Raw genomic sequence first — 13,864 nt, 5'->3', positions numbered from 1 at the left:
GCACAGTGAACATGTCTTTCCCCAACTCCCCATGTACTATTTATCCCATCCGCATGCGGCTGTATTCACATGTGTTGTTAACGTTATCCAGCAGCGGTCCAGCTTTCAGGAATCCCCTGGTTTAGCTGATAGTCGGAGGGTGTGTGTCAACCCTGCAGCTTCACTGTGAGGATGGAGCGTTTGTAGTGCTGCGTGCGGTCACTGAGGCTAGCGTAAAGTTAAGCTAGCTGTCGGGGGGGTGAACAAATACTCCAACATGTTGGCTGGCTGTTTGTTAAACCATAAGGTCTTGTGCCCGACACTGTGTACATGCAAGAGTGTATTTCATTCAGGTATGTTGGAGCGACTGATATACTGAGAACAATGTTCCGTCTAGGTTTCTGAATCCAAACCCACTGGGGTTCATTAACTTCCTGATGATGATGATGATGATGATGAATGTTGGTCTTTATTACACATGAACAAACGCAGCCGCATAATACCAAACTGCATTCACTTCTCTTTTTATCATGTCTTCAATTAGACAAAGCCACTTTCCGTTAGATTTCTCAGATTTACGGACCTTTTTCCTTCCCCCTCCACACTTCAGTTAATTATTTTACTTTAAATTATTATGGTCCCTTTCATGGTCTCCTTCCCTTTGTCACTCAGTCAACACTTGGCCTTTTGCTGTCCCTCTCACTATCCATCTTGTGTTCGTGGGCTCTTTAAATATTGATCTCTTTCCATCATTTCATCGCCAATGTTTAATTCACATTGCTCTTTGTCTTTCCTAACTGTTGCTCTCACTTTTCAACTTTGTATACACACACACACACACACACACACACACACACACCATAGTCTGCCTTTTAAAATTCTGTGTGGATGAGTCGGCCAATGAGCTGATTAATGGCTTGTTTGTTTGTCTGTGTGACTATACCCATAGCCCTCATCCTAATTAAAGATATTTCTGCTGATTTGGCTGGGCCCAACCCATGTAGCGCAGTTTATAAAGCTGATTCTTACAGTACAGTTCCTGCTGAGGGCTGTTAGGAGTAGGCTGTACAGTAGTTTGATGGATGTCTCTAAACTTACTTTTTGTGTACAATGGGTTAATTATTTTTGTGAAGTGTAGACACGCCAAGAGTATTAACGAAGGTGTGTGTCCGTGTGTGTGTGTCCGTGTCCGTGTGTGTGTGTGTGTGTGTGTGTGTGTGTGTGTGTGTGTGTGTGTGTGTGTGTGTGTGTGTGTGTGTGTGTGTGTGTGTGAAAATGCAAACATTAGCTAGTTCCTGTGAGTGTGTTGTCCTAATTATCTTTCCCAGAAACGCTTCAACCAATTTATTTTTGTATAGCCTAGTTAGATAATCATTTTCACTTCTACTTTACCCAGACTGTGGGAACTTTTAGGAAACCCGACAGAAATTCTGACAGTTGACCAATGTGCCACACACACGAGCCAGTATAAAGTTGTCCTTATGTGTTAACTGAGGGAAGATATATCTGGGTTATAAAGTAGGGATGCACGATATTGGATTTGGCCAATATGACTCATTAAATAAATCATTAAACTCATTTTAGGCATGCTGATATATACAGTACTGTGCAAAAGTCTCAGGCCGGTTTAAAAAAATAATTAAGTAAACTAAGAGTGCTTTCAAAAACATAAATGATTGTTTATTTTTTATCAATTTACAAAATGCATAGTGAGCAAACTAAAAAGTATAAATTACATAAATTTTGGGTGTTACTACCCTTTGCCTTCAAACCGGCATCAGATTTCGGTCGACTCAGGGCCGGAGGTCTCCAGTCGGGTAGTGGTCCAGACTACGTTGATATTATCAGGCATATATATATATATATATATATATATATATATATATACACACACACACACACATTCAGTCATTCATGTTTTTGTATGGTATCAGAGTTCTAAGGCCCTCTTACAGTGCTAACACAATATTCCTATCTTTAAGTAATTTACATTTTCCAATTTGCTTACCTTCAATTATTTGTTAGACTGTGGGAAGAAATCCACAAAATACTAATGTAAAACATGCAAACTGCACACAGAACACCCCCAGCTAACGTGTTTGCCTGTTAGGCAGTCATGCTAACCACTGATCCACCATGCAAACAACTTCAAAACACAACAATGCACCTAAAGGCTGTAGTAATGGAGCTGCGTGTTAAACTGGTTAACTGAGCACTGTGTCTCTGCCTCCCAGACTGAACTCTACTTAAACATAAAAAGACTTTTTGGGTGTTTCACTCTGTGTGTGAAAAGTGTGCATACAAGCCACTGTGTGTGTCTGCCAGTGTGTATACAACTGTGTTTGGTACAGCACTGTATTAAGGCTAAACACACTTAAGGCTAAGCAATCGGCGAGCAAAGTTTCCTTGCTGCTGTCATTAAAGCTCCACATAAAAGCTTAAGCTGCTTTTATCCTTCTAAGGAATAAAGGGGGAATGTCAGCACATAATTAAATTAGATGAAAGGAGGGGAATTAGAGGCTTCCTCCTCTTTAAACACAAACGACTTAATCAGAACCTTGGGCTAAATGAGAAGCACACGGCTACATCATCATTGGGAGGATAAACATCCCCCTCATTGCCTCCATCCTTTTTGCCGTCTCACTTTTCTTCATGTCTTTATTATCTTCCTAACCTGCTGCATATCTCTTACCGTATGTTTGTCCGGCCTCTCTGGACCGCGCTCTAGTTTGCCCCTTTGTTTACCCTCCATCCATGTGTCTTTACAACCTGTGAACATTATCTTTTGTAACTCAAAGTTGGCATCCTGCTTTCCACCATGTTTTTTATTTATCTCCCAAATTGTCCAAATTGTAAAAGCGGCTAATACTACCAAATGGCACCTCTAACTCCACACCACTTTCCCTTTACCTAGCCTCCCCCCTTGTTTAGAAAAAATAAATAAAAGTCAGGACCTTGAATGCACTACCCGCAGCATACAGAGTTTGAAGTGTTAGAAGCTGTTGTGCCCTGATGTAGGAGCCCTTATTGATTTGGAATATGAATCCCATCATAGTACCTGACAGTGATCTTTTTCATCATGTGTGTCCTCACAGACTGGCAGTTTGTTTTTGTTTTTTTTTATATGACAAACAGTGTTTTGAATGAGGGCATGATGCAAGGGACTGCATCAGAGGAATCCTAAAAGTGTGTGTGTGTGTGTGTGTGTGTGTCTTCAAAGTGTATACAAGTTAAAGGCATAGTTGGATGTTTTGGGATGTATGCTTATTTAATGTGATCAGAATATTGATAGTACTCAGTCCGTACATTAAATATGATACTACCTCCAGTTTGTTTAGCTTAGCATAAAGACTGGAAACGTCTAACCTGGCTCTACCTTTATGTCCTCTTATTAGTTTCTTTTTCAGGTTCATAATTGTATCATGAGGTTGTACCAGAATAGGTTACCATGATTTAATTTTCAAAAAACATTGTATTTTGTTGTACTGCACCAATTGGTGCAGATCCTCTGTTTTAGCTACAGAGTGAGACATCTCCCTTTTGTTCCATGTTTGTTGGGAGTCGCACATGCGCAGGAGCTAGGTAAGGGCTAATACCCAGTCAGAAGCAGAGTATGAGGGCGTGCCATGCTAGCAGCTAGGCGAGCATTACACCACAATAGTTAGACACATATTTTGCCAAAACAAATAAAATCTATGTCTATTAAAAAAAGAACACTGCGACCCCCTGCAATTTGGATATTGCACTAGTCCATATTGCGATTTTGACAGAATTGCGATTAATCTGTGCCCCCCGCTCCCACTATGAAGTTGTTTTTTCTTTGCGTTATATAACCTTCATTCTTGTGTTTTCGCGGAAGCTATATATATTTCCACCGCTTTAGTAACAATTAACGTTGAGGTCTGTGCCCTTCGCTGCCGGTATTTAATGGTTTGACGTAATTTTTACTTGAGTTAGTTGTCACTACTCATCATTTTTACAGCGTCTCATTTGTGCAACCTCTGCTGGGTATTCTAGAGGTTGTTTAGATAGCAGGATGACTATATATTCTTTTCATGCCAACTATACTTTTATTTATATATTGCTGTTTTAGGAGGCGTCTTTGCCCCCTTCCCTTGGCTTACGGTTTTATAGATCGAGTACAGTTGGTGATTGTATTCATTGGTAAAAAGTAGGGTTTAATCCCGGGAAACAGGATTCCCGGCAAAGCTGATCAAGACTATTTCCTGATCCCCGGGAAAGGTTATGATGGGAAATAAAATGTTATAAATGCAAGGAGTGCGCGTCAGTTGTTGTCATTCGGCACTGTTGATGCAGGCAACGGTGCTGTAACATAGCTATGGTAACAAAGGCTAACTAAATTCATCACGCAGCAGTAGGCTACATCCGTAGAGGCGTAGAGTGTTTTCGATCTGCGATCAATTTGTCACGAAGTTTCCGAAACCGCCTGAGCGCAGAGTCTACCGACGCGCTCTGCTTTTTGAAAGCACACTTCCAGAAGAAAACAGAAGGGCAGGGTGAGAATGCTTTGTAAATTAATAGAAATCTATAGCCTTCGTTCTCACAAGTTCAATGCTATGCTGATATTGCGGCACAGTGTTTAGGCTTTTTTTTCAATCCAGTTTTACATCAGCCTATGGCCCTGTCTTTTTGCAGTGCACAGTTGTACATTTCTGTGGGTGCCCTCTCTGCCCAATGTTTCTGACAGCTCGTGATTTGCAGCTACATGCCGCAGGCACTGAGGGCTGCTAGACTGGCGCAGGTTGGGACCCCGGTGGGTGACCCTTGGTTAGACCTTTTGCCGCCGGCCTAACCTAGGGGTTTGAAACGTTGGACTGTGGCTTCTGCTGCAACTCCCTCGTCCAGGAAGAATGTGAAGTCTGGTAATTAACTCTCTTCAGAAGTGGGCTGATTATCTGCAGAGCTGGCCGAAATGAGGTCACTTCTCAAAGTTTGCCGCTCTGATGCTCTTCGAAAGTGGAAGAGGTGCCTCCTCCGCACATGCCGGTCCCAGAGGACGATGTTCTCTTTGGCAGCTTCAGCTCCTCTCTTCTGAAAAGATGGTGATGGGATTAAAGCTCTCAGGCCTTAGCAGGCTCCCTTTCCTCAGCCCAGCGCTCAATGAGTGAGGCGGGGGACACCTCCATGCAGGCCATCGTGCACATGGCTCTGGATCGCCTACAGCTAGATGTACTGCAGCACCGACTCAGCCCTTGAGAGTGTCTTCTTCAGGCGCAGGTGGGCCCCATTGCCTTTGCTTGGAGGAATATTTGTGGGAGTTGCGTGCATCTTGAAGAGATACTGGGTCTCAATCTCAGCTCTTGGCAGATGGCCGAGCCTTGGCAGCCTTGTACGATGCGGCAAGAGTTGGGCTGCATCTTATGCATGTGGTTGAGCCTACCATTGCACCCTCATTGTGTCTCCTGATGAGGTGTATACTCTGCAGAGTATAAGGCAAAACAGTTACAGAAAGTTTACAGCAGCAACAGTGTCAAGTGTATGGCCAAGGTAGAGAGAAACACTTCTTCTGTTTTCTTGAGCAAGAGGAGACCTTATGAGCCTAATCTTAGCAAAACAATTAATCTTAACACAGAGAAGTTGGAGCCACTTTTCCGTTTTTTTCTACTTCTGTCCCTCATCCCTCAAAGTTTCTATCGGTCATTCATTTTAGCTGCCAAAGACAACCTGGTGCCTCTGGGCACGTACAGATAGAAGATGGTCCTTACACTGCACTCTCCTCAATAAACATAGCCCTCAACAACTGTTTCTTTCAGACTTTAAGGCACCAACTGGTAAATTTAGGGACAAACAGCTTCCCGGTAGTACTGGAGGAGACTAGGCAACAGAGACTCGGGAGACTAGGTAACAGTTTGCCTACATATTTGTTTCTTTCCTTGTAAGGATGCAAAATTATATTTTATTTTTCTGACGTATAGCCGGCCCTTGTTAACCAATTATAACCCTTAACTGAGTCGTAATTAGGCAACGGAGTTCACCCTTCTTGGAGACTTAGCCCTTGGTATGTCGTAAATAGCATATATTGCACAGAGGCCACTTGGAGAGCAGAAGGAAAGTGGGCGGGGGAGGAGTGGGGGTGTGAAAGGGAACACACCTGCCTTCGTTCACTTTCAGTCCAAACGATACAGATTGACAGCCAGTTGTTGGCTTGTTGGCTTAGCTCTACCTCTTCAAGTGTGTTTTATTCATCTTATTTTTCTTTTTTCCGTTTTGATGTTCATTCTATGTCCGCTTATGTCATGCAATTTCCCTATGGCACACTAGGCCTATTTCTTGTATGGAAGGCACAACAGAAATATTTATAAAGTGTTATAACGGCTTTTTACACATTATAAATACCTGCAGACTCATTTCAATGAGGTTTGGTAATCAACTGCGTTAGCTTCTGATATAGAAATTTGTGATATGTATCATGATTAATCATTATAATGCTTACGTCTTGCAAAAACAGAATTTCTCCCATGCATTTACCGATAATGATGTTGAAAATAGAGAAATCACACATACAACTATCTAGTAAATAAAACCTAAAGTAATTATTGACATAAGTTATAAAACTTGTTTCAGTACAATATCAAGCTAACAATGAAGAATTAAAAAAATTGAAATGCATTTATTCACCCTCTTTTCTTTTAACTTAGACCTACATAACCATGCGCTCCCCCAAAAAAAACAAAAAACACATGGTAGGGGAAATACTGGACTCTTTCCTGGAACCTCTTGAGCGTCTGGGAGACCTACATATGTCTGTGGCGCATATTTCAAGCCTCTCCACAACATCCACCTGCGAGCTGTGTGTCTGCCTGCCATACTCTGTGTGCAGGAAGCCGATTTGAACCCGTCAGTCCTCATGGACATAGTTGCATATGTCAAGTAGCATTCCGCGGTGAGCACCGTCCAGCAGAGATAAAAAGAGCTGTGGAAGTAGGAATTTAACAATTTTAGCACTTTTTACACAATTACACAATTTAGCACTTAAGACATAATTGTATACCCTTTTTGTTCTTTTACTGTGTAACAAGCTTTTTTTCCATTTATTTAACTGTTTCATTGATAGTATTAATTGGTCAAAAATTATATTGGCTAATCAGGTAATAATGAACAACCCTATGTCCTTTCAATCTGAAGTTTATTAATGTTACCTACACACAGCAGCGTTTTCTGCCACTACGGTACTCTAAATATGTATCTGAAAACATAAGCCCCATTTTTCATTCAGCCCACAGTAGCAAAAGGTGAAATATGACTCCAGAGTTAAGGCTAGAATAAAGAGGTGGAGAGGCAGCAAAGAGAAGAGTAATGGGAAGAGGAAAGTGAACAAAGAGTAAGTAAGTTAGAGTGAAGAGAAACATGATGCAGCTATCATATAGGGAAACAACAGGGGGGAGAGTGTTTTATTTACAGTTTTTTTTTGTGTCATTTAACAAAAGTCAATTTCCATTCGTTTGCAATGGGAGTTGACTGTTTTTCTGCTTTTTTTTCTCTGTTTTGTGTTTTCTTGATAACATCAATAAGTTAGGCGGGGGTATGATGATACATGAAGGGGAAAAAACTCCAGACAGAAACTGCAGAGAGGAAAAGGGCGACGGTTATGTTTGCATGACAAAATCACGAAAGTGTCTATGTCCGCTGGCCATGCACACGCATGCACCACATCAAAGTGTGTGTGTGTGTGTGTGTGTTCAGTATTAAAGCCTGTTTCCTCCCAACTTCACTACAGACCTGAGGGAAGCCATGAGACTGCTAATTAGCAGCACAGGGAAGCAGTCCCAGCAACCAATCACATCTGCTTTTGAAATCGGTTCCCCATGAGACGCCATGGAAACGTGGCAACTGAGTAACCAAGGCAATGAGATATGATGTCATCTATTTAGGGGGTCCAGCATTACTGTAATTTCTTTGAAAGAAAGAATCTTTGTGAGTTAATATAATCTGCTCACTATTCTTTCGACCGTTCTTGGCTGTCCTTATTAGCCCATTTTGTGTTTTCAAAGGAGAAATGTTGAAGAAGGAGCTCAGAGAAATGCAGGGGTCATTCAGAGTGCATTTTATACTGTAGAGGAGTTGTTTTTCTCCACTGATGTTTTGAGTCACCCAGCATAGATTGAGGCAGACAAATCCATGCCACAATGTGTATATTTGCACGTGCACGGTACTGTAGGTGCCTACAGTACCCACTTTGCTTGCTGACTTGCAAATCTCTTGCCTGTTAGATACTTGATTCTTGAATTTTACAGAGTAGAGCAGAGGTACAATGGTACATTGAATGAGTAGTCCTTTGTGTTTGTGGTAACACCTGTTTGCACATGTGCATTTGCATTAATGTGAGGACTTAGAGAATCAAATCATATTTGAAGACAGGATTGGTGGTAGATCTTCAATTTGCTCTTTATCTATTATTCATCTGCTCATCCATCTATCCTCCACCACATTACAAAGGTCAAACTGATCTCATGTATACCACACGCACACACACAACCACTCCTCAATAAGGATTAATGCACTTCAAAACATTGTGCTCTGCAGGCTTCAGATTTGCCGGCCAAAAAGTTCAATTAGCTTGCACTCTATTGAGATGACCAAGGGTAGGATCAGCCCTTTTTTACATCAGGTAACTCAGTGAGACATGGGGATGTTATGTTGTTTAATATCTCTTTATAGATCATTTTGAGGATTACACTTCACTTTCTTGCCAATGGTTAGATTGGTACCACTCACGTCTAAACGGTAACAACACAACTCATTTTACATGTCTCTGTGTATATATTAAAAAAAGAAGAAGAAAACTAATTTGTCAGCTTTAAGTCCAGTTCAGACCAAAGATTCACACCGAGATAAGTTGAAACATTCAGCTACTTCATTCTGCAGCGTTCTAAAACCTGCCAGTTCACACCAATGCAACAATTAGGTGTATCATCTCCATAGCAACAACTTTGTTCTTTCGTCCTAATTCCAGCTTTTTCTAGCTAAATGTATATTTTTTGTTATGAATTTGTATAACGTTTGTTAAAGTGACAAGCTTGCTTATTTCTCTGATTCACCGCTTTGTCCTAGGGGCTCCATCTCTTCAGTCACTCTCTAGCTCACTCAACATAAGTCCTTGCGGGCGCCTGTTCAGCCTCCGTTAAAAGCTTGTAACTAGGCGGCCAGATAGCTCAGTTGGTAGAGCAGCTGTTCATATAAAGAGGTTAACTCCTTGAGGCAGCGGACTCGGGTTCAACTCCAACCTGCGGCCTTTTGCTGCATGTCTTTCCCCCTCTCTCTCACCTTTTCATATCCTCAGTTGTCCTGTCAAAGATAAAGGCTGAAAATGCCCCTAGAAATATCTTATAAAAAACATTTTGTAACAGAAATGGATTATGGATTGTTTTAGTGTAGCTGACTTTACAAGATGACTTTGCTATTGGCTGTTAAAACCAGTGACTCTAACCAGCCTCTGGAGACTTGACCGGTTGAGTCACAGCAACACCATCAGCAGGTTTGAGTCGAGCTGAGACAGGGCCAATTAGACCGCTGAGGCATTCTTAAACAGATTCGTCAGGAATCTTGGGTCTGGTCCTGGTATTAGAGGTTCTCTTTAAAGCCGGGCTTGCTATTTCCCCCAGCTTTATTCTAAGCTAATCAGCTCCCAGCTCAAGATCCATAGGTGAAGGAAAGATGCTCCTCATCCAGGTCTCTGGGGAGCAAGTGTATAGCACAAAATACATACACATCTGTTATAGTTGTAATCTGTGAAATAGAAATGTAAAAGGATTCCTCTACAAATTACCTATTTCACCAAACACACAGGTCATCTGCCAATGTTTATCCCTGGGGCCGTATTACTATCTTTTTCTTCAAGCAAAATGAATAAATAAAAAGAAGCAAATTCATGAGGCTCATCCACGCACTTATCATGGAGACCCATCTGGAGAAAGAGCAAACTCAAAATGCAAACGATAATGAGATGGATGACATGCATGGCATCATGTGATAAGGATCAATTACTCTTTGAACTGGCTTAAACCAGATTTCTTGGGGAAACTAGTCAATTACGGTATTTTTCAATCACATATGAAGAAACACAATTTTTCTTTATCTGGTGTGAGTGCATTGCATTAATCGTGTAGGGAAAAAATGTACCTGGTAATACTAATCATGTGTGATTTCCCCACTGTCCCAGTCTCCACTGAAGAAGAGTTGCATTGAAAGACACAGTAGACCAGTTTGTCACAAACACACTTAACTTTGGCCCTGACAGTTTCTATAGTTGGGTAGATTTCCGGTTTGTACGGTGTAAGAGACTGAAACGGTTGGATTTTTATGCTAACCGGTTGAACCGACATTTGTCACTTCTGACAAATTTAAAAAGTAGCTGACATTGGCAACCCGTGCAATGTGATTTAATATGTTTGTAGATAAACAAACTAACAGAGTCGCTAGTGTCTGACTCCAATTTACTGCCGAGCGGAGCTGTGAAGGACTTTACATTTCAGCATAGCAGAGGGAGAATGGGTGAGAGGGCAAACATCCGAACGGTGCAAAAAAACTGCTAAAACTGCAAGGCAGTGTTCAGGAGGTGAACTGGCACCTCTACAGCTACCAGTTGGCACTCCGTACTTTGGTCCGTATGGGGACTTGAACCTCCGACCCAACCCAACTCCTACGGACTAAGCTATTGCCACCAACACTTTCTGACCATGGATGTAGTTTCTGACAAAGAAGATGATAAATGACAGTCTACATATGTATCTATATAAGCAAACAGTAAGGAAAGAGGTGAGCTGAATATTTTGACCAGAAAGATGTAAACCTAGCCAAAGAGGTTATTGCAAGCTCACTCCAGGTAAAAAGTCATGGCTTAGAGATACATTATCGCCACCATGTGGTCTGGAGTTGCTTCACTGTCATTATGAACTTTCTCATCAGTCTCACTCGGGAGCTGGTGGGACAAGTGCGAAATCTAGTGGTACAATTCGGTATATATCGGTCCGGTACTGGGTTTGGCTTGATATAAAACTAGTTTAATATTTTTTACACTGTCCCAAGCCTACTTTGCGCCTGATTGGGCAAGGCCTCTCTTCCTCCGGGCACTACAGTGTACCGAAGTACTAAGTGTTCACTTTGCAGACACATCGATAGCACATGCTGCTAACTGGATGACATGTGCTGTAACATCTGCCACGGCCACAATCCACTTATTGTTTAACAGCCACCATTCAGGGCGTTTGACCAAAAGTCAACCCGGCACAATAAAAATAGTGTCCTCTTGACTAGTCCTGAGCTTCATCATCATTATACTGAGCTTGGTTTTGATGAGGGTGGAGAGGGGAGACATTGCCCTAACAATGGCGATGATAATCTGTATGCACAAGTGGTGGTTTATGTGCTTATCTTTATCTCTGCCTCTCGCATCTCTCTCTTAACACTGTTTGAATAGGCAGCTGTTCAATTTTGCTGAGGTTCTGTCCACAATTTAAGGATTTAAAGAATGCATAAAATGACACATATGTTACGTTATACAATTCTACTTGTGAACAGTAAAGGCAAGGGTGTAACCAGTAATTCCGGATAATTAGGCATTCATGTCATATGGGATGGATGGAAGAGATAGGAATGACTCCCACTCCAAATTGCTAACCGTCACATCATCAGACAACAGTTGTAATATTGCATTGTTGTTATTGTTGCTTCAAATAGGTTGGACAGTGTTGGGATTGAGGGCTGTAATTGCTGATTGGAGAAACAGTTGACCAATAAGAGCTTTTTATGCAGTTACTTGAACATAAAAGGTTTTAGATGCTGTTTACAGTTCGGCCACACACCATAGGCTAACAGTTTCAATTGTAAGGGCCAGAGTCTACCATTCCCCTGCGGGATTCACACCCTGAGGAATTGACTTAAAACAATGCATGCATGTCGTCCACATTATAAAGTGCCAGGTCAGATATATCTATGCTTTCTGAAACAAATCCCCAAATTATGATTTGGATGTTGACATAAAATGTATTTTAACTAGTAATTACCGAAACTAGTTGTTCCTATGATACATGTACTGTATGTGGTCCTAAACTGCCGTTTTCCAGCCCCCTTTAACCTTTCAGCAAAAACTTCATCTGATGAGGTCTTGTCCGTCCCCGGGACCTCCTTCCCCAGGGCCTCCGCAGGGACCCTATTTTTTCCGCGGTTTCTTCTTCAGATGAAAGGGGGGGCTCAGAGGGTGATGCTCAGACATGTACCAACTTTGCTTTTCGGTTTGTCAGAGGTTTCTTCCTCTTACCATTTTTTCCTGGGGTACCCCATCTTGTGGTTCCATAAACACCAAAATATAGAGCAGTCCTACCCTATCAACAGTGGTACTGGAAACTTTTCTACCTTGCCAGCCTCAAAAGTACCCCTCATGGTCTGCAACTTGATGCAGGTTGCGGGATAATCGCGTGAATCTCCATGGATGCGGGATACTGGAATGAGGGGCCCACTGGGCTCAGTGGTCAGCTCTGGCCTTTTTGGAGTCCCAGAACTCGCCTAGTCCAGCAGGGCCTCTGCATCATGGTTCATTATTAATGGGACAACTACAAGATAAATGGCCCTCTTCTCCGTAGGTAAAACATCTCAGGCGGTCATGGTTCACCTGATGTAGACAATGTGGGTTTGACATTAGCTGCTCCACCGGGGTTATGTGCTGTTGATTCAGTGCTTACACATCCCCCTTCATCAGCCTCGGCTGGTCTCCCCTGGGGTCAGATTGGCTTGGCCGTGGGTTCTCCATCCGCCGGCTTTGCATAAGCTCCACTGTGACCTGGTGTTTCTCCAACCGCACTACCAGTTCATCCACTGTCTGGGGGGGGGGGGGGGGGGGGGGGGGGGGGGGGGGGGGGGGTTGCTTTGGGAGGCATGTTGTTTTGTGTCTACATCTAGGGTGGCCAGCTGCAACCCGTGGTTATACTGGGGCAGCGCAGTCCTAGATCCAGGAATGGAACCGTTGTGCCCTTGTCTGGAGATTGTGGCCATAATGAGCTAAATTGGCCTCCTTCAATGAATCATAATTATTCACATTTAGGAGTGTAAGGTCCCGGCAGGCCTTTTGAGCTTCACCTGTTAAGAAAGAGGCCAGGATGCCTGCTCACTCTGCTTTAGGCCAATAATCTCTCTGCTGTCCTTTCAAACACCTCCAGAGAAACCTCGATATCATCTTCACCACCTTGTTTGGTCAGCACTTTACTGGGCTCTACAAGCTTCTCTGGCTTCATCAAATGCTGGCCCATCACAGTCATAGCATCTTGTAAGGCCACCAGGCTTTGGGCCTGCTGGGTTTGGATTTGGCCAACTGGGCTAATGCACTCTCGATTGTAATAGCTGTGTCTCTCCTCTACCTATTTAATTGTGAATCATTAGCAATGGAACAGAAATACCCTCATTCTCCACCAAAATGTAGCAACCCAGGGGACTTGAAAGTCTGATTCACAATGAAAATAGGTAATTCAGAGACAGTTGGACAGTGTTCTTTAATAACTTAAGGAAAAGGGTAGTGGAACAAACTGTAACTGTAAACATACTATATATATTTCAGCTTTACAAGGAGAAAGAGAGAGAGAAAGAGAGAATATGTATGCGCTATCTGCCTCAATTCCTTTTCGATCCGGTTTGTCCCTGACCGGAGCTGATTATCTCTTGCTAACGCTCAGTTCTGGAATGCTCTTAATGTTCCGCTTGCATTCTTCCATTCTATTCATATGAATTTGTCCCAATATGTTTTTATTTTCTGCTTCCAGACACAGCCATGAACGCTCCACCGAGTTTCCAAGTGCCGGTGAATGGCACCCCTCCTGCTAATGAATACGCCTTTGTGGGTATGTGTTGTGGCCCTGTGCAGAAGACCGGTTGAATG

This window comes from Etheostoma cragini, chromosome 3 (assembly GCF_013103735.1).
Source record: "Etheostoma cragini isolate CJK2018 chromosome 3, CSU_Ecrag_1.0, whole genome shotgun sequence".
Taxonomy (NCBI): Eukaryota; Metazoa; Chordata; class Actinopteri; order Perciformes; family Percidae; genus Etheostoma; species Etheostoma cragini.
Note: the sequence above shows the minus strand (reverse complement) of the source record.